Consider the following 23,480-nt stretch of genomic DNA (forward strand, 5'->3'; position numbering starts at 1 on the left):
TGTAGTAATTGGCAATACATGTTGTTTGTTTATGAATATATTTTTAAAAAGCACACTAGCCTGTCTATGTAGATGTTGCTGCTTTGTGTCTGCTGAGGAATCTGTGAATTTTAGATTTAAAAAAAAATCTAATCTTTATTTTGTTTTCAACATATATTCAAGGTGTGAATTTGTTCATGTTCCTGTTGATCTAGATAAGATCTGCCCTGTTTTGTGATAGGTTTTTCAATTATTAAAACCCACCTATCTCTTGGAGAGTTGATGCTCTGAATTAGGAAATGTAGTAATTGCACAGGTGCACTTTCTATTGGTTGTCCTAGATTGACTTCTAGTTTGAAGCTGTAGAATTCACAGCAACAGTGTAGGAGTGATTATTGAGTTACAGGGAAGTCTGGAAATCCTTAGTCAGAATCTGTTGGAATATAAAGTTCTTGTATATGTTTTGTGTTGGCACGTGCTTCTGTAAAAAAAAAAAAAAATTCCAAGAACTTCCTTCTTAGGGGTGTACATATGAACCTGCAATGTATCATTCCTTTAGAGAGTTCAGATAAGGGTATTAACTGATGTTCTGTGAGGATGCTTTGGGATGTTTGTTTTTACTTATGTATATTAAGCATTAGAAAAAGCTAACAAAGATACAGTTAATCAAAGGACATGGCACATGCTTCTCTTGAAGTTGAGGTTTCATATTAAGACTTTCCTTTTTTTTTTTTAAAGTCTCAAATGATGCTGTGGCCAAAGACCAGTACATAGTCATTAAACATGTTTAAAAGTGCATTGAACCATATTATGTCTCTTTTCCTAATGCTCATTTCAAATTTTGGTCAAAAGATATCAGAATATTTGTTTTTGGATTGTTTTTGCTTCTATAGGCCCCAGTTAAATGATTTGTGTGCTTTTGTATTTGCTGTGATTTCAATACTAGGTCATTAATAAACCAGCAATAGCTGATATGCTTAGATTACTGAGTTTTTATTTGTATGCATGAGGATAGCATGCATCTGCACGTATTAACATGTTCTAAATATTTGTAAGGATAATGTTATATACTTTTATTTTTAATTTTAGATTCTTGCATCATGATTCCAAATACATTATTTCGAAGCAAGTTCCATTGATTTCTCTGGGATTTTCATATAATGTGTAGACAGGGATGTTATCAGATCAACACTAGAAAATGGCAGTGATGCCTTTATACATAGTATTCTTATTGTTTTTGCTTAAATATTTACAAACATGAACTTTGTTGGTAATGGACTTTATAAAGTTTACTCTTCAAAAATTTTGCTACATTAAAAAAATGGAGATTATGAAGAATCCTGGACTTCCATATATCTGAATAATTTTTAGCACAAGTACCTCATACTCTATACTATGTTTATAATTGATGATACTGCATCTGCAGTGTAATCCACCTAGATCTTAATCTCACCAAACCTACTTTTTACGTTTATTTCCCTCTTTTTGCCAGCAGTATATGATTGTTTTCCTCAGTTATGATGTTGTCTTGTCTTGTTGTATACATTTGTACATTTTGTGCGAGGTATATGGATGCAAATTAGTTTATGATGGCAGAGTTTCATGTGGAGTGCTGATCTTTTTTTAGGAAAGAAGTCATGAGGAGTTGTTCCAATTGTGGATGGTTGCCAACTTAACTTCCCTCCCCCCCTCAAAATAGGAAGTTTTCTTGTAAGAATCCTTACAGATGGAGGATTTTTACAAGTGCCAGGTGAACTGAATCATGCTTCTTACCTGCATGCCACAAGGGTACAGTACCAATCCCCATGTTATTTGCTCCTACTCTAGACAGACCAGTAGGTTCAGTTAATGAGATGCACCTGCTTATTTGGATTGTAACACAGAGCACGCTGGTGATGGGTCTATCTTTTGTAAAGCTACCTCTTCATGTTACATTTGGTTTTAAGCTATTGTCACTGAGGAACGTAGTCACTACTGCAAAATATTTTCTCTTGTCAGTACATGTGTCCTGATCCTTCAAAGAGATCTATCTAAGTGAATATTATTTGGGACCATTGATATTTACTGTATGAAGATGTCACAAGTCTGTGGACTGAAGTACATGTATGCCCAGATTTATGGATTTAAATGGGACCTGAAAATCAGAAGATCTCCAGTTCAAATCTCACCTCTGCCATGACTTCACTAGGATGCCTTAGGCTGCTATATGGGAATAATAATACATACTGTATGGGGTTGTTGTTAGGACAGCGTCAAGAAAATACATGCAAAGCACTTTGCAAACTCAGAAAGAGCTATATCAGTGTTTATTACTATTCCACTGTAAGAATAGAAACATAGATTTTCTTTGACTCTGGTATTGCCAGCATTTTTAAGTAAAATGGGAATAAAGGGCTTTAGTTTACCTGTAGTATAGCCTTTTGCAAAGAGGCACAGGTAATTGCTCAAGGAACTGTGAAGAGGCAGAAATTGAAAGTATCAAAAAGAGAAGAGAGAGCTTTGAGGAAATGTTGAGAAAAAGCTCTGTTCTGAAGTACAGGAATATTTATTTAAAATTGTCACTGCAATCCTGTCATGTACATCCTTCAGGCTCTGATTAAAATGGGGTATGAAAGATGTATATGTATAAGGAGGCTTGATTTCAGTAATTTTTACAATATTGGTGATTGATTTTTCATTAAAATAGATAGATGGCCAATTAATATGTATATCAGATTACTTATTGGTAATGGAGCCAGCATTGTGCAATGGCAAGCAACTTGGGATTGTATGGGAGGAAACCCAGGTTCAAATAATTGTTCAGCTTTGGCTGTCATTGGGTCACTTTTAATGTTGCTTTATGTTAATCAAACCTACTTTATAAGATTGTTATGGGACTAAATATGAGCTGAGCTTCTTAGAAAAAGGGCAGAATTTAAGAACTGTATAAAACAATGGTAAGATGGTTGGCATCTTTATTCTGTCAGAGCTGACTCATCCAACTTGCCTTTCCAGTTCTGGGATGATCCCTGGGAGGATTTCCATGGCCTTTGTAAACATAAGTGAATGGTTTGGGCAAAGAATTGTTCATTGATAATCTCAGAAATGGCAATATTGGTTGTGAAGAATTGCAGTAGTACATGATTTAGGAGGGCATTTTTCTTCAACATTCTGTTGATTTTGCACATTGGTGTAAGTATTCAGCAACAGGTATTTTTACAACTGATGCAGAAACGAATATATTAAATTAATAGGTGCTGAGATAAATGTTTTAGATGCCTGTTTGACCAGGTGTCTTTTCCAGCCATAGTAATGAAAAGCATACTTGGAAAAACCTATTGTGCCAATGTGCTCTTTGTTACTCATAGGGAGGGTCAGCCATTTTTTTTTCCTGGACTTGCAGCTCTTGTGACAAAGTTTTAGAAACTAAAAAAGAGAAAAAAGACTTTAGTATGATACAAAGTCCAGCACTTAAAGAGCATGAACTTTTGTAGATTGCAGTCTACTGTGTTTAGTCCAGATCCTGAAATAGATTGAAGAAATGTAGGCACATAAGAGCAGTTATTTGAATTTTAAAAGGAAACTCTTCTGTAGAATCATAAAGTGATGCATCTCAGTTTCTTCCACCAGATTTTATATGAAGGGCTCCATAGTACTGTTGAGACGTTAATTCACACAGTTAAATCTTTGTATCAGTTCTCGTTCTGATCCTCACATTATGATTTGTCCACTGAAATAGTTAATTTGAGAACAGTCACTTTGAGGCCCTTGGTGAAATGGGTAGGCAGGTTAAAGTGTTTACTCATCATTTTGTTGATATTCCTCTTCCTTATTCATATTTGTGTCCGTTCAACACTTTTCTTAAATAAGAATTGTTCTACAGTGATTCTTCACTCCCGAATTGGCCTTTTCAGCCACACTAGACGCTGTTCCAGAATCACCTTTCAGAGCGCGTTACCATAGTCTTTCGAGACTGAAGGTTGCCAACGACAGTGATATACACTGTAGAGAGAATATAGTGGACCCCTGCTTTACAATAGTAATCCATTCCAGGGATGCCATTATATTGTGAAAATGTATTGTGAACCTAATAATGCATAGTTTTTTGGTAATTTGTTCTAGGACCTCAGCAGTTGAAGTTTCTGCTACACAACAATTTGCCCCTCTAAAGGCTTGTTTAAAAGGTGCCTCTTTAGGGGCCATGGCTAACATTTTACACAAAGTTGTAATTATAAAGCACAAATTACAAGGCCGTTTTATAAAGCTGTGCTGTATAAAATGCTACTATTGTCTGCAGTGCTATCAAACATTTGCTGATTGGCTATCACCCATGAGGTCCTGTTGGTGTCTGTTGTGAGCTCATCGTAAAGTGAGTAACTTACTATATAGTGGACTGTTTGCTACAGAGAGTCTGTTGTAAAATGATCATAATGTGAGCCCATTGGAAAGTGGGGGTTCACTGTATCCCGTAGAACAGTAGAAGAGTTGCAGCTGTAGAAATGTCAGTATGGTTACATTGTCATCCTTCAGTCTTGGAAGACTATGGTATCACGCTCTGAAAAGTGGTTCTGGAACAGAGTGTCCTCTCCAGTGCGCGAAGCCTGGGTAAAGTGGATATGGAGGATAGATTGTTTCCCATGCAGCAAATCCCCGCTCTCCACGTCGCTGAAATGATCCAAAGGAAAGGCAGAAGCCAATACGATTGGTTCCAGCGGCGTTGCAGGAGTTGCCAGAACGTGACTGTTCAGCCATGAACTGCCTCAGGGACTCCGGCTCCGGATTTTGCCTCAAGGATTTTGCGTCCGAATTTCGCCTTGACTCCTGAAGCCTTTTCCATAACTGGATGTAGCCACAAGGTAGTGGAGGTTTGGGATCAGAGTTTTCCTTCTCTCAGATGAGCTGCCTTCAGGCTAACGAGTCCCATCTACCCGGTCCCATCAGTATGGTATAGATTCCTATATGGTATAGATTCCAGTATGGTATAGATTCTCCCTGGGGGCTGGGGGATAAGAATAGGCCCTCAGTTTGGCGGTACTTTTCGTAAGAGGCGACTAAACAGCCACCCCTGGGGGCTGGGGGATAAGAATAGGCCCTCAGTTTGGCTGTACTTGTCGTAAGAGGCGACTAAACAGCCACCAGGTAGATGGGACTCGTTAGCCTGGGAAAGCAGCTCATCTAAGAGAAGGAAAACTCTGATCCCAAACCTCCACTGCCTTGTGGCTATATCCAGTTATGGAAGAGGCTTCAGGAGTCAACCTCGAGGCAAAATCCGGAGCCGGAGTCCCTGAGGTAGTTCATGGCTGAACGCAGTCATGTTCTGGCAACTCCTGCGACGCCGCTGGAACCAACCGTATTAGCCTCTGCCTTTCCATTGGACCATTTCAGCGATGTGGAGAGGGGGGATTTGCTGCATGGGTAACAGTCTATCCTCCATATCTACTCTACCCAGGCTTTGCGCACTGGAGAGGACACTCTGTTCCAGAGCCACCATTCAGAGCGCAATACCATAGTCTTCCATGACTGAAGGATGCCAACACAGATTCCTTTAGCAGTTCATGTAGCAGTGGTAAAGGAATGGCAGCACTAGCACCTTTGTTTGTTGCATGGTCTTGCACCTCTGTGTTTATGTCTTGCAGACATTTTATTCCTATTGAGCAGTAGTTTCAAGTTGGTAGCTATCTCTAGGTTGTCATGGGTCTTAGGTGTTTCTACTCTCAAAGATGGACTGTGGGTCAGTTATGATTTGCTGCAGTATTTTTAACTTGGAGCTGTACACAAGAAGGGGTGTCCTGCTGTGATTTTGTTGTTGTTTCCTTTGTAATAGTTATTCCCAAGCTGTGGTTCTTGCCCTTGCAATTTCCTTGTTCACCATTTTATGTTGGTGAGTCAAGAATGTTTGTCTAAGATCTTCAAAGTGTTTGTCAAGATCATTTGGATCTAAATAGATACAATTATATCTCATCACTTGTCTATAGATCAGTGGTTCCCAGCCCTCATTAGGGCACCACTCCCCTAAAGAGGGTAACAACCCAACCAGGGACCTGTAGCGCTGTTATTACAGCAGTTCCGGTTTTCATTGCCACTGCCAAACGAGAGTAAGTAAATTCTTCCACTTTTTACTTATCCATGTTCAGTGGTGGCAGTATCATGCCGGCTGGAAGTATCATGGTAATGGCACAGTGGGACCCGGTCGGGTCGCTACCCTCCTTAAGGGGGTAGCATCCCAACCAAAAATGTGCATGCATGCCCTTGGGATCATGACCCCCATGTTGGGAACCACTGCTATAGATAATGTTCTATGGTTAATGGCTTGTGGTATGAAAAAAGGTGTTTTGTTTACTGAATTTTCTGTATAAGGCCATTATACATTATCTGTGAAGTCCATAAACCACATTGTCCTGAAAGTTAGTATACTGTGTGGAACTGACAAAACTTACAGCCCAATTTTATGTAACTCCATGTGCAGCAATGTAACTGTGTCAATAGGGTGTGTGCTGTATCCTGCAGAGGAGATTCAGGACCTAGAGATCTCTTCAGAGTAAGGGAACATTTGTTCTCTTGTCCAGGGCTAAGCCTTCACTGCCTGAATGGGTCTACTTACCAGCTGGCGCATATATAGCTGGCGCATGGACCTGGGAAGGTGAATTGAGGTCAAAAAGGAGGATAGTTTATTGGCAGTGGCGTTGCTGCCAATACAACCCTCTTTGTGGCCTCGATCCACCTTCCCCTGATGTCTGTCCCATTCCTCCCCCTTTCAGCCTCATTCCCACCCCCATGCTTACTTTTTGACACTAGGGGACATGGATGGATTGCCGCTGTGCAAACTTGGCCACTTGCTTATGTCCAGTGATTGCTAGTGGGACTGCATGTTAGCTTTTCAAAAAACTTTGTTCAGATTCAACTAGTGCTAGTATATGGTGCCAAACATGTGTCTGTTGCAGTGTTATTTGTATTTGTATTTGTGCAGTGACTCAAAATGTGAATTTTTGAGATTATGGTTGTTGTCTCTCTCTCTGTTAGGTATAGTGCTCATGATTGCCTGTCATCAGTACAAGTACATGTTTGGTGATGATGTCACAATTGAGCTTTCAAGTTGTTGAGCTCCCGGAAGCAACTGTGGAAAGCTTGACTTGGGAGCAAGGCCTCCTCAATTCAACACACACCAAATGGGGAGCTGTCTACCAGGGCTTGTGGACTCTGTGAGCCTGAGCAGTTGGCTCTGTCATCCCCCATCTGGCATGTATTGAATTGGGTGGGAGGCCTGGCTTCCAAGCCGAGATTTATGCAACTTCTGGTCGCCGCATCTCAAAAAAGACATAGTGGAAATGGAAAAGGTGCAAAAGAGAGCGACTAAGATGATTACGGGGCTGGGGCACCTTCCTTATGAGGAAAGGCTACGGCGTTTGGGCCTCTTCAGCCTAGAAAAGAGACGCCTGAGGGGGGACAAGATTGAGACATACAAAATTATGCAGGGGATGGACAGAGTGGATAGGGAGATGCTCTTTACACTCTCACATAATACCAGAACGAGGGGACATCCACTAAAATTGAGTGTTGGGCGGGTTAGGATAGACAAAAGAAAATATTTCTTTACTCAGCGTGTGGTCGGTCTGTGGAACTCCTTGCCGCAGGATGTGGTGCTGGCGTCTAGCCTAGACGCCTTTAAAAGGGGATTGGACAAGTTTCTGGAGGAAAAATCCATTATGGGGTTCAAGCCATGATGTGTATGTGCAACCTCCTGATTTTAAAAATGGGTTATGTCAGAATGCCAGATGCAAGGGAGGGCACCAGGATGAGGTCTCTTGTTATCTGGTGTGCTCCCTGGGGCATTTGGTGGGCCACTGTGAGATACAGGAAGCTGGACTAGATGGGCCTATGGCCTGATCCAGTGGGGCTGTTCTTATGTTCTAATTTGGATGACTTTGGGTGGTGGGTTGGATCTGGCATATGGCCATAAATTGCCAATCAATGTTTATATATTGGTTACAATGTTTGTATATAATGATTCTATTTCAATAGTTGCTAAGATGGTTACTTGCAGAAGTTCTTGGAAGATGTTGAGAACATCTATGGCGTCCTCTTTTTTAAAAAAATCTTGTTTTGGCAGTAGTTGTGAGAACCAAGGTTTCAACAAGGCGTGTGGATTTCTTTTTATTTTTAAGGTGAACATTCCAGTGAGATGTTTCATTTTAATATTTAAATAACTGCCTTTTTTGCTTACTATTGTTTAATCAATTTTAGCATCTGAGACTGTGGGCTTCAGTCTACAAGAGCTTGTGCTTTAAAATAATAGCTCAATTCAATGCATGATTACTGTGAAGTCTCACTATGTTCAGTGGGACCTGCTCCCAGCTAAGTGTTCATAGAATTGCAGCCATAGTTGGTCTCTAAGGTACTATAAAGACCAAGTCTTCTCATTTCTTAGTAAACAATCACAGACTAACACTGCTGTGACTTTTTTCTACTGCAACTGTATCATCTTTGTTTTAAAGAATTGAACCTGACAGATGCCTAGTTTGGGAAGGACTGACCAGGGTTCATACGTAACATTGCAAACTATGATTTTATACTGGTGTTTCAGGCAGAAATGCCAATACATGTATCTTTTTGGTCACTGTCAACTAGGATATTGGAAATATGAAGCTATTGAAGCAAATGCCTCTTTGAAATTTCACCGTTTTCCAATGTGTAGCTGATTTTCCATCCTTGGCTTATTCCTTTCTTGTCAATTTTTCATTTTTTTATTAATATGAACACCTTTTTTTTTCTTTGACAGTTGCATTATCACTGTGTAATCATTGGTTTCAATTTTATTTAAAATTATATGCAGAAAATTGGACACTTCCAACTTTTCTACTCAGTGACAAAGAATTCTATTTTCCTTCAAAAGTTAAACAAAATAATCATTTTAATACATTGCTTTGAACGACATGACAGATATGATGATGCTGTGTAGTGAACAATTCAGAAACCAAAATACCAGTAACCATCCATAGCCTTTACTTATTGTGATGTACCTATAGTAGTACATTCAGCCTGTGCCTTATGCAATGGTTACGTTCCAAGGTTGGAACATAAAGCCAAAATTGCATATTGTCGAAATGCCCTTAAAGCCAACAAATTTGTACCTTCTCTCTGAGAATGAAAATTACAGAAGCGTGCAGGAGCTAAGACGACTGAGGGAACAGCAAGTTTGTTTTCCTATTTCAGGCTTGCTCTGAGGCATAAACAGAATAAGTGATATGATAGATGGAAATGCCTGGATTATTTAAACTGTTGCTTTCCCCTAACCTTTTCTCTTTTTTTGGCTGAGCATATGTACAATACTTGAATTCATGCAAGTAAAGTGTGTAAGATACAGGGCCAACTGTAGTTAATATAATTTCTTTGAAAAGGTTCAGGTTAGATATTTAATCCTTTCTGAGTTATATCAATAAATTTCACATTCTTTCCTACAGATATTTTACAATGCTAATTAAAGACTTTAAAGGATAACAATGAGCTTGTATGCCGGCTAGGAGCGTGTATTTGCACTTTCTGTGACATGGTTACATTGTCTTGGCATGGGGGTGTGCGCAAGTTGGTGATGCCTTCAGAATTAAAAATTGTTTTATTAAAAAATGTGATGCTTGTTTTGGTCCAGTTTTACAAAGAGTTATAATATTAATAATAATAACAAGGTATTTATATACCGCCTTTCTGGTCATCGGATTACTCCTCTGACTTTATTCAAGGCGGCAGGCTTTTCTAAATCCCTCAAGGGGATTTTTTACAATCATAGTGGTTATCTCTTTCAAGAACCAACAACATTTCAGAATGGATCTTCCTGGTTTGGTCTCTCTTCTGGCCTCTAGTTCTCCCACGCAGGCTGACAAGCAGCTCCATCTCTCACGTGGAGGGCAGCCAAGACACTTCTTGCTCACACCAAGAGCAGGTGGAATCACTCAGCTTGGCTTGTCAGCTGCTTCAAGGACTTGCCATTCTCAGCCGTTCAGGGAGCTGCCGGTGTCCTCGAACTGGCGACCTTCTGATGTTATCTTCGGGCTAACGAAGGCTCTACCCTATAGACCAGACCTCCTGCCCTATGATTAGTTCAAGCATGAAGCCCCTTTTGTGAAGCTTCAGTTGAGAATAAGAGTTTGCACAAGTGTATTTATTATGAATTCTGATGTATTAGTTGCACATCATAAACTTCAGTACTCTGTGACTTACTTGTTGATCCTAGGAGCATCTGCAAAGGCCTGCCTCTGTACCAGCAATTGTGCCAGTACAAGCTAGTCAATATTGTATTTTTAGTTAGCATCCTGCGGTCTATTTAGATAAGAGTACTTGGTGCTGGTGGGAGCCAGTTTTTGGGGAGCCATGTGGTAAAAGTCCTGTGGCACCCTTCCAATGGCACTCTCTCCATGCTTTGGCAAGTCCATATGCATGCCAGCCACCTCACCTGTGCGTCTGGGAACTGGTTAACAGATTGATGTGAGCCCTCCTTTATGCACCATCCACAGCTACAGTGACTACAGAGTAGGATGACTATCATCCATCTATTTCTTGGCTATCTTTCCCAATTAGGCATCCAGTGAGGAAGTTTAACAGGAGGCTGTTGGGAAAAAGTGAGAAAAGGGACTATCATCTCTCTTCCCCTGGTGAATTTTACAATTCCGAGATGCTCTATACACAGTGTTGGGGGACAGGAAATCTGGGAGTTGTAAAGTGAAATTAGGGTGAAAAGAAGGTTCTTTGTTGCTGCTTTCTCCCCATATTTGTTGAATAAGTATCCCCATTTTGGCTTTGTAGGTAGTGGTGAGAGCAGCAGGATTTTTAGTGCCTCAGGGTTGACCAGGCATGTGGGTCTTTGTGTAGTATGGGTCTTATCCATGGTGCCATCCCTGGTTCTTAAGTTACTGAGTAAATACTCTGTGTTTTGGGGTTACATTGTTGCACCAGTGCAGGGAGTGCTTCTGGCTTCTAGATGTTAATAGGATGGTCTTAGTTGCCACTTTTCCATCATGCCTCTGCAGTATTTCCTCGCCCATATTTTTGTGCAAGGCTCTGTGCAATGCAACTGCATTGGTGCAAAAGCACTGTTCTGATTGTTGCAGTAATGTGATGTCTTGATGTTTTGTACCTGTGCAAAATTGCAAATAGTATTCATGGATGGATGGATACCCCCAAAATATCCACCTTAGATCGGTCCTTTAGTCTGCAATCTAGATCTGTCTCCTCCTTAAACCTATTCTGGACACAGATGACCAGACATTTGCACTGCAGCAGTTATTGCAGCATCTTGAGAGATCCAGTTGAGATAAAGTTAACAGTTCTACCCTGCTCGCATAAAAAAAATGAAGACGTTCCAGTACTAGAGCTCCTAGTTCAGGGTTCTTGGAACGGAGTTTCTAGAGCAGTCTGCTTTGCACCTTTTAAAAACCACTTCACATAGAGCTTCTGTACTGCAAAGGTATTGTTCTTCCTCCTCACACCCTATCACCAGTGCCAGTGGCTACCATTTTGGAGAAGAAGGAGCTAGCTTCTAGAGGAAGCAGGAATACGGATCCTGAGCCTTATCCTATGCTCCGCAAGAGGGTCAGAATGGTAAATAAAAGTTTGATTGAAATAAACACAAGTAACATTTTTAGAGCTATGGGCAGAAGTGTTCTTAAATGTTTTTATCTTTTTGCAGATTTCTTTTTCCCCCCCAAGGAACAAAAGTTCAGAAAGCCTTGTTGTTTTTATTCCAAATGCACATTTTAATAAAATATAATTATAAATTATAAGTGCTTTAAAAGTGTACTAGGCAGGTGATATAGGTGGTATAGTATCAGCAGATGCAGCCATAGTCAGCACCCATGCACTCCCCCCTCCCCCAGTACAGCCCAACCAGTCTAAAGTGTCATGCTAGAAAACTGTTTTATTTTTTCACAGATTTTGAGACCTGTTTTTTTTTTTTTTTTTTTTTACAAAAATGAGAAGTGCAGAAAGTGGCATTATGTATTTTTAATTTGATATCACCCCAAAAAAATCATACATCTAGCTATGGGACTATATTGCTATTTTTAGATTATGGAACATAATTTGTCTTTGCTTAAAATAATTCAAATTTTGTGCATTTGTCATTAAGCACAAATTTTATTTTTATAGATATAATCTAAAACATAAATACTAAATTTAGGGCCCAATCCTATCCAAATTTCCAGCACCAGTGCAGCCGCAATGCAGCCCTGAGTTTAAGGGAACAAATGTTCCCCTACCTTGAGGAAAACTCTGTGACGGCCACCCCAGCACAGGATACAGTGCACACCCCATTGGCACAGCTGCACCAGCAATGGAAAATTGGATAGGATTTGGCCCTTAGTTGGTTTATTTCCAATAGTACCTTATTATATATATAAAGAAATGAAGTAATAGTAGGGATACCAAGACCAGAATGAGAAAGGGGAAATAATAGGAGAATATAGAAGTGAGTCACTTTTGTACCAAGTTAAAACATTGATAATACATAGGCTGCATTCAGATGTTGTGTTTTCTGATTGTCCAAACATACTCCCTCCCACCTACCTTTTTGAGCCCAGCATAATAGAAACATTTTCTGGTTCTCAAACCATAGTTTGTATGTGTAGGCATCATGGCAAATTGTGGTTTGACACATCTTGAAGTCTTGAGGGGAAGAGCGAATGCATGTGGATGCAGCTTTTGTCTTATCAAACCATGAAGATTGGAGATCATAATGTATGAATGCAACCTGTGAGTCTTGCCTGATTCAGATGCTCATGTAAAATGGTTAGTTTTTGGGCCATGGAATATGAATGGAAAGCAATAAATACAAATTATCTCAAGAATACGTACAGACATGGTGTCAAATATATTACGCTATAATACACACATATACTATAAAACTTAATTTACGTATATACTGCATATGGGGTACACAGGAGCAGTTACTTGAACCAGTGATAATGAATTATTAGACCAAGTGCTTAAAACACCTCATTGGCGTCTGCACAATATTGACACAGTTGACTAAGGGATCTGTAGACATCCACCAACATGTATGCTGGGATGGTTTTGAACATCTCTTCAATTACTTCCCTTAAAATAGGGAATACAGGTGGGGCTTTTGTATCTGTGGGGGTCTGTTCTTGGACCCCCCTCCCGCTGATACAGAATTTCACAGGTACTCAAATTCACTATCTTTGCCCCATTAACCCTTCTGAAGGGAACCAGAGCTGTGCTGTCCCAAGGGAAACCGGCAGTGACTTTTTTGCCTCTCTGGGCTGTTCTGAATCCCAGAGAGGCAGTGGGTGGATGCACGCTGCCTCTCCGGGCTCTGGAAAGCCCTCCTGAGAGGGCTGTGGTGGAGCCAGGTCTGACTCAGTGTGTCAGGGGACCCACGTTGAGTCAGATCTGCAGATGTATAATCTGTGGATAAATAGACTCCACCTGTACTTTTCACTGGTAAGTCAGCTATGAGGGTGGGCTGTGGGTGGGGAGGAGGAGGGTGTTTCGAGGAAAGAATGTGGGGTGGGGAAGGGGAGGGGGGAAGAAATGGATCTGGTGGTGGTCATGCATGCTGGATCTTCTCCCCCTTTTTATAAACCTCCTGTCCCCTTTCCCTCCTCAGAAATATGCTACCAAAGTAGGTGGAATATATCTGAAGAGACCCATAAATGGCCTGAGGGTTTACATGGAGATAGGTAAAAATGTTTCATCCTTTCCTCCTATTTGCCTTCAGGGGTCCCCTGTCACCATCACCATCACACAGCACAGCAGTGCATGTGTTATTGGAGTGATTGCATGCTATAGCATGGTGAAAATAGGATTGGGTTCTAACTGTGATAATCTCATACCATATGTCACACTGGAGTTACAACTCCATTGCTTAAGCCAGGGCTTTTCAAACTGGGGCATTGCGACACCCCAGCCTGAAGGCCATGGCCTTTGCCCCCTTAACGGGCAGGGAGGAGGCAGTCCTAAGAGGACTGCAGGGCCTTGGCTAGAGTTACCAGAGCCTCCTGGAGATGCAGGGAACTCTGCATGAGCATCTGCAGGGCTCCCCAGATCTTCAAAAGTGAAAGCAGAGCGATTGTGCTCCACCTCTGCAAAACAGAAGTGGAGTATGATTGCTGCGCTTTCACTTTGAAGAGCTGGGAAGCCCTGCAGATGCTCGCGCAGGGCTCCCCGTATGGCTGCAGGGGGCTCGGGTAAGTCCAGCCAAGTCCCTGCGGCCCCCTTAGCGACGCAATCCTGGGGATTGCATCACTACCTCGTCCCCCCTCCCCCACAAGGACTTACTGCAGGGCTCGAACTTCCTTGGAGTTTGAAAACCGCTGATTTAAACCATTTCTGCCCAACGTTGCATATATGCAGCAGGAATCAAATGTGTACATTTGTGGGCTGGGCCAAAATGGGTTAACTACCTATGTACAGTCAGTGAAGAAAACATGCAGTGCTTCCTATTCTTTCACCACCAGTACTATTTCTCTAGACAGAGTTTTTTATTTTCTTTTTTATAAAGTGCTGTTCCCTTACCACTGATGTACATCAGTTACTTTAGAGAGAGTTTTTTTTGTGTAATCTATTACTAATAACTCTGGAGTACTTGTTCTTAAATATGCACCTGTTTGGAGTGCAGATGGTATACCACTACTTTAATTCTTGTTAAAAACTTGTCATGTTTTTGAAAATGTAGTAAAGATCCATTTCTATTCTCTTTGGCTTTTCTAAGTTACATCTGCCTTATTCCTACCCCCTTACTCTATCGGTTATGCTTGATTTAAATTCTGTACATCTATAATCTTTATGTTCTCACACAGCACCTAGCATTTTTAGGTGCTTAATTACGTACTGTATGAGACCAGTTAGTAAACGTTCCATTTTTTTCCCCAAGCATGGAATGGAAAAAAAAAGAAGTCCATTGGGCTCCTCAGGGAATCCATTCCAGAAGTCCCCCATGGATACCAAATTCAGCAGATAATGAAATTCAAATTTTCAGGACAAGCCAAATAAGCAGCAAGTGGCAAAAGGTCAAAGACTGGAATTGTGTTTTATTTATTTGTGCCATCACTGTGCATGATGCTTTACAGAGAGTAAAAAAGCAGGTCCCTACCTGACATATAGTCTAGAACAGGGGTGCCCAAACCTCGGCCCTGGGGCCACTTGAAGCCCTCGAGGACTCCCAGTGTAGCCCTCAGGGACACCCCAGTCTCCAATGAGCCTCTGGCCCTCCAGAAACTTGCTGGAGCCCGCACTGGCCTGACGCAACTGCTCTCAGCATGAGGGCGACTGTTTGACCTCTCATGTTAGCTGTGGGATGAGGGCTCCCTCCACTGCTTGCTGATTCACATCTGTGATACAGTAGCGGCAGCAAAGAAAAGGCCGGCCTTGCCTTGTGTGAGGCCTTTTATAGGCCTTTAGCTATTGCAAGACCTTCATTCATTCATATAAGTTCCACCTCTAGTATATTAATTTATATAAGGTTATGTAAATTTATTCAAATTTTAAATGTAAATTCATTCTTTTTTTCCCCCCGGCCCCCGACACAGTGTCAGAGATGATGTGGCCCTCTTGCCAAAAAGTTTAGACACGCCTGGTCTAGAACAAGGGTGTCCAGACTTTTCAGCAGGAGGGCCACATCTTCTCTCTGACACTGTGTTGGGGGCTAGGGGAAAAAAGAACGAATTTACATTTCAAATTTGAATTAATTTACATAAATGAATATATTAGAGATGGAACTTATATGAATGAATGAAGGTCTTGCAGTAGCTCAGCGCCTTGTACAAAGCAAGACCAGCCTTTCCTTTGCTGTCCCTGCTGCATCACAGATGTGAAACAGCAAGCAGTGGAGGGAGTCCTCATCCCACAGCTCACACGAGAGGTCAAACAGTTGGCCATCACGCTGAGAGCAGTTACATCAGGCCAGTGCGGGCTCCAGAAAGTTTCTGGAGGGCCAGAGGCTCATTGGAGACTGGGGTGTCCCTGAGGGCTACACTGGGAGTCCTCGAGGGCTTCAAGTGGCCCCAGGGCCGAGGTTTGGGCACCCCTGTTCTAGACTATATGTCAGGTAGGGACCTGCTTTTTTACTCTCTGTAAAGCATCATGCACAGTGATGGCACAAATAAATAAAACACAATTCCAGTCTTTGACCTTTTGCCACTTGCTGCTTATTTGGCTTATGAGGGGCAGAGGCTCATTGGAGACTGGGGGTTCCCTGAGGGCCAGATTGGGAGTCCTCGAGGGTCGCAAGTGGCCCCAGGCTTGGGGTTTGGACACCCCTGGTCTAGAAACTGATTCAAAGGAGAGAACAGAAGGTGGCAGGGGGATGGAGATATGCTTCCCTTATGTGAATATTTCAGTTATGAGTCTTTGTTGCAATAGGGGAAAAGATTAAAATGTGGTGCCAAAGGTAATGTGGAAACATTGGGTTTTTAGAAGGTATTTGAAGAAATTGTGAGAGAGAGGCTATCAAAGTTGGAACAACATTCAATGTTTGCAGACCAGTCCAGGGCAGTAGTGTCTAGTGGTTAGTGCATTCACTCCCTTCCTGTCCAGCTGAACAAACAGCTGAATGGGAAAAAAGCCTTGGTATAATATATCTGCTACCACCAGTCCAGACCAGAGAGATGGAGACTGTCTAGGCCAGTGGTTATCAAACTTTAAGCAATGGAACCAACTTTTTAGAATGAGAATCTGTGTGGATCCACTGGAAGTGATGTCATGATCAGAAGTGACTTCATCAAGCAGGAAAATTTTTAACAATCCTAGGTTGCAATCCTACCCACACTTACCCAGGCATAAGCCCCATTGACATCATTGTTAAAAGTATATGCAGAATAACCTGTTAAAAGTACAGATGTGTCACATTTCCCCAAATGCTGTCACATACCATGGTAGCATCAAGTCTAATATATTAAAAATATTGAAATGAATGGGGACCCACCTGAAATTAGTTCATGACCCACCTAGTGGGTCCCAGTTTGAGAAACACTAGTCTAGGCCACCCCCCCCCTCCCAGAAGAATACTGAACCTCAGGATCTCCCATCAAAATCACTCTCACAGTTGAGCTGCAGAGTAAGGAGATGTGACAATTCACTGTACCTCCTGTACCAGGCACCAGGCATACTTGGGGTAAAATATAAACAGTTTATTAAAAATCTAACCAAAAGAGATAAAATGGGCAAGAATGTGAATTCGGAAGGAAAACAGAAAAACAAGACAGTTCCAAAAGTTGCAATAATAATTGACACCAGCAGATGACGATGGATCTTACATGTCTCATGTTAAAGCAGAAGCTTTGTATAACTTCAAACAGGCAAAAATAGCATAACCCCTTACAATTGCCAGGTAGACTTATTCCCTGTCTTGGCTACTTAAAGGATGGGACCACCAACTCTATTTTCACTTGCTTCCCAATAACTGGGTTTCTTCTATGTGGAGCTCATGGCATGAACTTTGGGTAGATGGAACAAAGAGCCCCTTCCAGCTGTACTTGACTGTAATGGCCTCACTGGTCTGCTTGGTTGGGTAAGGAAGCCCAGCTGAGTATTAGCCTTCCTCCTTCCAAGAGGAGAACTGGTGGGAGCATGAGCCAATCAGCAAGCTCATTCCTGACTCACAGAAGAAAAAGGTTTTTCTCTCGCTCATGTCTTATGGTAATTGGAAAGCAAAGGGACAGTCAAACCGCTTGTTAATCTCAGCATCTGAATGGCACAGATTGCTGCTGGTGAGTTAAAAAGACCCCAAACATTGGAAAATATACAGAAAATAGACAGAAGGAATCAGGGGAAATCAGGGAAACACAGAGATTCATCACAAAGACAATTCCAAGCATAAGGGATGGCAGAGAAAGAAAATGTCGTTGTTTGAGGAAACAGAAGACTGTCAGACAGTTGAGGTTGGTGGAACTGGAAGAGCAAAAGTCATAGACGGGAGTGTAGCAGAATATGCGGGCTAAGAGGAGCAATACAAAAGCACATGACCTACTGGCAGTCATGAATAACACACATACATTGAAATTAACAATGTTTGGGCTCATAAGCCACTGTCAAAGCTGTTCTCACCTAACGTTTTGCCTACTACTTTGGTGGCATTCTCAAAGGATGAATATGCCCATACAATATACTTAAAGCACCCATACACTTTGGATCCTTTATAACTTGTCATATTTTTCTCATAGGCTACAAAATTGATCACATGAAAATCAGTGGTACACATTTAAACAATTTGTCACTGTGCAGTGCATATGCAGGTACAATATAGACATATGTAATGTAACATCAGAAAATGTAAGTATAGTTTGAAGTGACCGGAAAGGATGCACTGGGTCATGAAATATTGGGTGTAACACCTTTCTTGTGTTGCTTAACATGTCTGAACAGTGGATTTGGCTTAAATAATTTTATCCTCAAAAGCAGCCTTACAGTTTCCAAGCAGACTACTGAGTCTGGATCACTTCAGACTAATGCATTAGAAATTAGGGTATAATTGCCAATGTGCTGTGCTGCTGAGAGTATGTGGCAGAGGTGGCCACTCCACCTCATTTCCCCCCACTATGCTTAAGCGTGAAAAAAGGAATATATCTATATCAATACTGTTAATCATAGATAGATAGATAGATAGATAGATAGATAGATAGATAGATAAAAACCATATATATATGGTTTCACACCAGGGTACTGGTAAAGATTGCTTTTATGCTCTTTTTTTAAAGATAGTAATTCTAATTACATCAGTTCACCCAATCACAAGAGTTGAAAACAATTTAACTTTTCCTTCCCTTTTTTTCCAGTAGTAGTGCAGCAACTTTTGTCATCTTGTTATCTAAAACTCTCACCATGAGAATTTAAAGATCTCTTAAAGAAATTCTAATGCCAACATGCTATACAACTGTGTCTCAAGCAGCTTGTATGTTGCTCAAAGACAGAGATCCTGTTATCCTCACACTGATTTTTCAGCTCTATGTTAGTTCAGTTCAGCTAATGTACATCTTTGATACTATGAATGCTATTTTTCAAAAACTCCCTTGGAAGGTCACGTTCCACAGAACACAAAGCCATACTAACTTTTCATTTTCAAAGTACATAACAATTCATTAAAATGTTTGAGTAAACCTTAAATAAAAATCTGCAAATGCAATGTTTTATTATATTATTATATAATTTCTGTACTAGCCCATATTCATGCAAATGCTAGCTTGTGGCATAACCAGTGTTATTTTAACGGCTCAATAAAAAGGTCTTCAGTAATATTTAGCTTGGAATTTTACCCAGCAATTTATCTGGATAGAAATTATTGCCATATTACTAAAATGTTCCATTGCTAAACTTCATCATATTCTCCCTCCTACAATTGCCTACCAAATGTTTTAGTTATTGTACTCCTTAAAACATTCAATTTTTTGTTAGTATTTTCAGGTGACTAGTTGTACTATATAGAAGGTGATTGCTATGGATTATTTTAAAAAGGCTGATGGGCTTTTATTTTCTTCTGTTGTGCTGCCTAATTATTATTATTTTTTTAATTTGATTTTGTTTTATTGTATGTTTCTTTTGCTGGAAAGCTGCCTTCAATTAGTGGCATGCAAAGCAAGATATGAATGTTTCAAAATTTAAGAGAATTTTTTTAATCTTTATTAAAAAATAAAAATAATACAATGATAAGTTATTAACACACTTAATATGCTGTAATAATAAAGGAAGAAAAGAAAAGGGGAAAAAAGGAGAAAAGTAATTTTTTCAACACACTAACGCCCATATTGGAAACAAACTAGGTGACGATTTCATTTAGTTCACATATTTTAATTCATAGTTAGTTTTACCTTGCACCTTAATCCTCAAGCTCACAGCAGTTAGCAATTTTGTATATATATGGCACAGTAGCCTGGCACAGTAGGGTCTTCTCTGACCCACTGGGGGGAGGGGCCACCTTGGAGTGTTCATTTGTCACTCTCCTGAATAACAAGTTGGAATGTTAGGGGTGGCTTTTGACCATCCAGGAGGGGGTGTTATAGCATCCGGGTCTCCCTCTCTGGGTCCTAGGGCTACAGCTCACAGGCAAGCAGCCTTCACCGAAACTATCTGCCTCGCCACTCCTCAGTCTGCCCATCATCACAGGCCACCCCTGGTTTATGGAGCCCCCAGGCTGCACCGATTCCTCCCCTTCCTATCCTGATCCCTCAAAAGGTCGCCTGGCCCAACCTGTGCCGGCCTTCCCTGGTGGCTAGGGTTGCTGCAGGTGTTCCCTGCCAGGGCCTCCTACAGTGCTTAGTTCCCCCTCACTGCCCTGGAGGGCTGCCTCATGGATAAGTGCCACCGAGGCAGTGCTTTGGGGAGGGCCAGCACCAGCAGATGGCATCGCTGGCTGCTGATGTCATCCTACGGGGACGCCCCAGGAATCCTCAGGGCCTCCTGGCGTTCTTCTGGGGAGTGCGGGCATCCCTGGCAGGTGCATCACACCTTTTCCCTGTTAGCTGGGCATCAGCGCTTGTTGGAGGAGGCTACTGCAGAGTTCCCAGCACAGCTGGCTTCACGGCCCGGGAGGGAGCCAAAAGCCTCTTGCCTGCAGCTGGTGACGACTCCTGGAGGTCAGTCATGCTGTGGGGAGCTGGTCACCTTTCCACTTGGCAGCTTGGCTGCCCCTCGCCCGGCCACAAGCGGGTCAGCTCCCTCCGCAGACCAGCTTACCCCCGCTGCCAGGTAAGTTGGGAGCTGGGTCTGGGATGGGCCCCAACTATATCTATATAAATAAAACTTTAAATCTTAAGCTCCTTTTAAAAGTAGATTAATAAAAATAGATTAGACTATTTTCCCAATTTTATTGATAAATGAGGTAATGTCTTATCTATCAGTACTTGTTGGTTTCATGGGTGAACTATGTTCGTAAAACTAGAGTATATTTTACGGAACTTCTTTAATCGAATGAAACTAATGTAAGTGGATTTGTTTGTGCTTCTGTGATGCAAATTGCATGATTTCCTGTGGTAGACTACAATTTGCTTTTCCTAAGGTTCTTTTAGAGATTGTCATCAGTTAATTGAGATGCTTATTAATACATATCTAGCAATGCATATTTGCTTGCAAATGAAAACAGGTCCCAGGGAGAAGCAAAGTATATGCAGTGGAAAATTTTATGATTAAAGCCATATCTAATTTTCAGAAAATATCTGGATATAATTGAGGGCTGTGAGAAATTCCTTATTGCTACTGAAGACTACGAACTCGAGCACCCAGGGGCAGGGTTACTACTAATATGTAGAAAAGAAAATACTGTAGGCTGCCTGGGGCTCCTCCTGATTGGGAGGGGGAAGGCGGGATATAAATATTTTAAATAAAGAATTAGTTTACAATATCCAAACTATGAGATGATTCAAAGATCATGAGCTTAGTAGTAGTGATTTGCCTTATTGATATAGTGCACAATCCTAGCCCACTATCCAGCAGCGACATAAGGGCAATGCAGCTCTGAGTTAAGGGAACAAACATTCCCTTATTTTGAGGAGGTCTCCGTGACTGCCACCCAACTTCAGAATACAGCGCATGCCCCACTGGCACAGTCATCCCAGTGCTGGAAAGTTGGTTAGGATTTAGGCCATAATGGTATAAACCAATATTTCTCAAACTGTGGGTCAGGACCCATTAGGTGGGTTGCGAGCCAATTTCAGGTGAGTCCCCATTCATTTCAGTATTTTATTTTTAATATATTAGACTTGATACCACTATGGTATGTGAGTGATTTTGGGGAAATGTTACACATCTGTACTTTGAACAGGCTACTATGTACATGCTTTTAACAAAGACAGTAAATGAGACTTACTCCTGGGTAAGCGTGGGTAGGATTTCAGCCTAGGATTGTTAAAATTTTCCTGCTTGATGATGTCACTTCTGTTCTTGACATCACTTCTGGTGGGTCCTGGCAGATTCTCATTCTAAAAAGTGGTTCTTTGTGCTAAAAATTTGAGAACCACAGGTATAAACAAATTTTAGATATTTAAGTATGTCTGCACCTTCAGCATATGACAGTATAGATATCCTGTAATGAGAAGAGATCATTATTACCCTTGTGAAAGTTTATCATCAGCCAGAGTTCTTAATCTATGAATAAACACATTTCATTGAGGTTGTTTACTAGGCATATTGTAAAGAGTCCAAGTATTTTCCCAACATAATTAAGCTGTATTCTAAGTTATTCTTCTGCTCATTTAAGGAAACTTGTACATGTGGAAGTGGTAACATGAGGTTCTTGCCTGCAGAAATCTGAATGGAATCCTAGCATGACACACTTTCCTTATTTCAAGCTATGTTATCCAACCTGTGGAATACATGAAGCATTCTTACATTGCAGCATCACTTCTTGTTGGAGCGACCTCTCTCTCTCTCTCTCTCAAATCTTGTAGCAAAGAATACTGATACTGTTTGGGAAATATTGTGTGTAGCACTTGCTTTGTATGACTGTGATTCTAAGAATGCTTACTTTGAAAGTAATGTTCACTGAATACAGTAGTTTTGCATCCAAATAAATGTACTTAGGAACAGGTTTTGTAATACTGCATGTTTACAAATGCTGGCTTCACGCATAGCCTAGCAAACATTGCAATGTTTTAGCGTGAACTGAATTTTATAGTACTTGATTGAAACATACTTTACTGTAATAAGTTGTTCAGTTGGGACATATCCTAGGAAACTAACAGCCCAATCCTAAGCTCTGCCACCACCATGAGATACATTGGCACTGAAATGGCAGTCGGATGGCAACATTTGTTTCCTTACCCCAGGTAGAGCCCCAGTGGCACTAATAGGTGCTATTTAGCAGGCACAGAACCAAGAAGGCACATGTCAGGCAGCTTGGGAGGGTTCATAGAATTTGGCTTCATAGAATTCCCACCCCCTCCCGGGCCCAATCTGCCTGTCAGCCCTCCCTCCCTCTGCCCAGGTCCAACTTCCCCCTGCCCTGAGAAACCTTCCTGCCAGCAAGCAGGCATACTCACCACCCACTGCTTCAACCTTTGATGTCCCAGCAGCCCGTAATGTCCCGGCACTGAGACTCAGGCCCAACTGGCAGTGACTACTCTGCTGGCTCTAAGTGTCTCCCACCAGCAGGAAGGTGCTCTACAGCACTTTTATGATACCTTTAAGTGCTTGTACAGCTGGTGCTGCGGGAGGGGAATAGGACTGGGTCTTAATTGGGCTTAGTAATGATGAAGTATCACTGCTCCTTCAAATGGACGTGAAAGTAGTCAGTGCTATGTAGTGTTGTGGTATTTAGTGCTGTTTCATTATAATGTTAAATGACCATTATAAAGTTGACTGGTGTTTCAAGGTTCTGGTAGTCTTGGATCAAGAAATGTAAACTAAATATAATGTATGCATATTCTTTGCCACTGCTGGCAGTGAAACCTTAAAACCTTGGGCATGAAATGCATTCTCATGTAAAACTTTGTGTCCTACCTCTTTTTTTGCTTATAATGTAGAAATGCATATTTTTGGAAGATTTCATGTGATACTAAACATTCAAGGGAGCTCAAGTCTGACTTTTC

The 23,480-nt window shown here is 41.3% G+C and overlaps 1 protein-coding gene across 1 annotated transcript in view; it reads left to right on the top strand.

The window, feature by feature from the left end:
* The window catches only part of ARID2 (AT-rich interaction domain 2), a 145,253-nt gene that overhangs the window by 3,057 nt on the left and 118,716 nt on the right, over window positions 1-23,480 (top strand). The gene's annotated exons all lie outside the window — the stretch shown is intronic.

Source organism: Tiliqua scincoides, chromosome 7 (genome assembly GCF_035046505.1).
Source record: "Tiliqua scincoides isolate rTilSci1 chromosome 7, rTilSci1.hap2, whole genome shotgun sequence".
In the NCBI taxonomy this organism is placed as follows: domain Eukaryota; kingdom Metazoa; phylum Chordata; class Lepidosauria; order Squamata; family Scincidae; genus Tiliqua; species Tiliqua scincoides.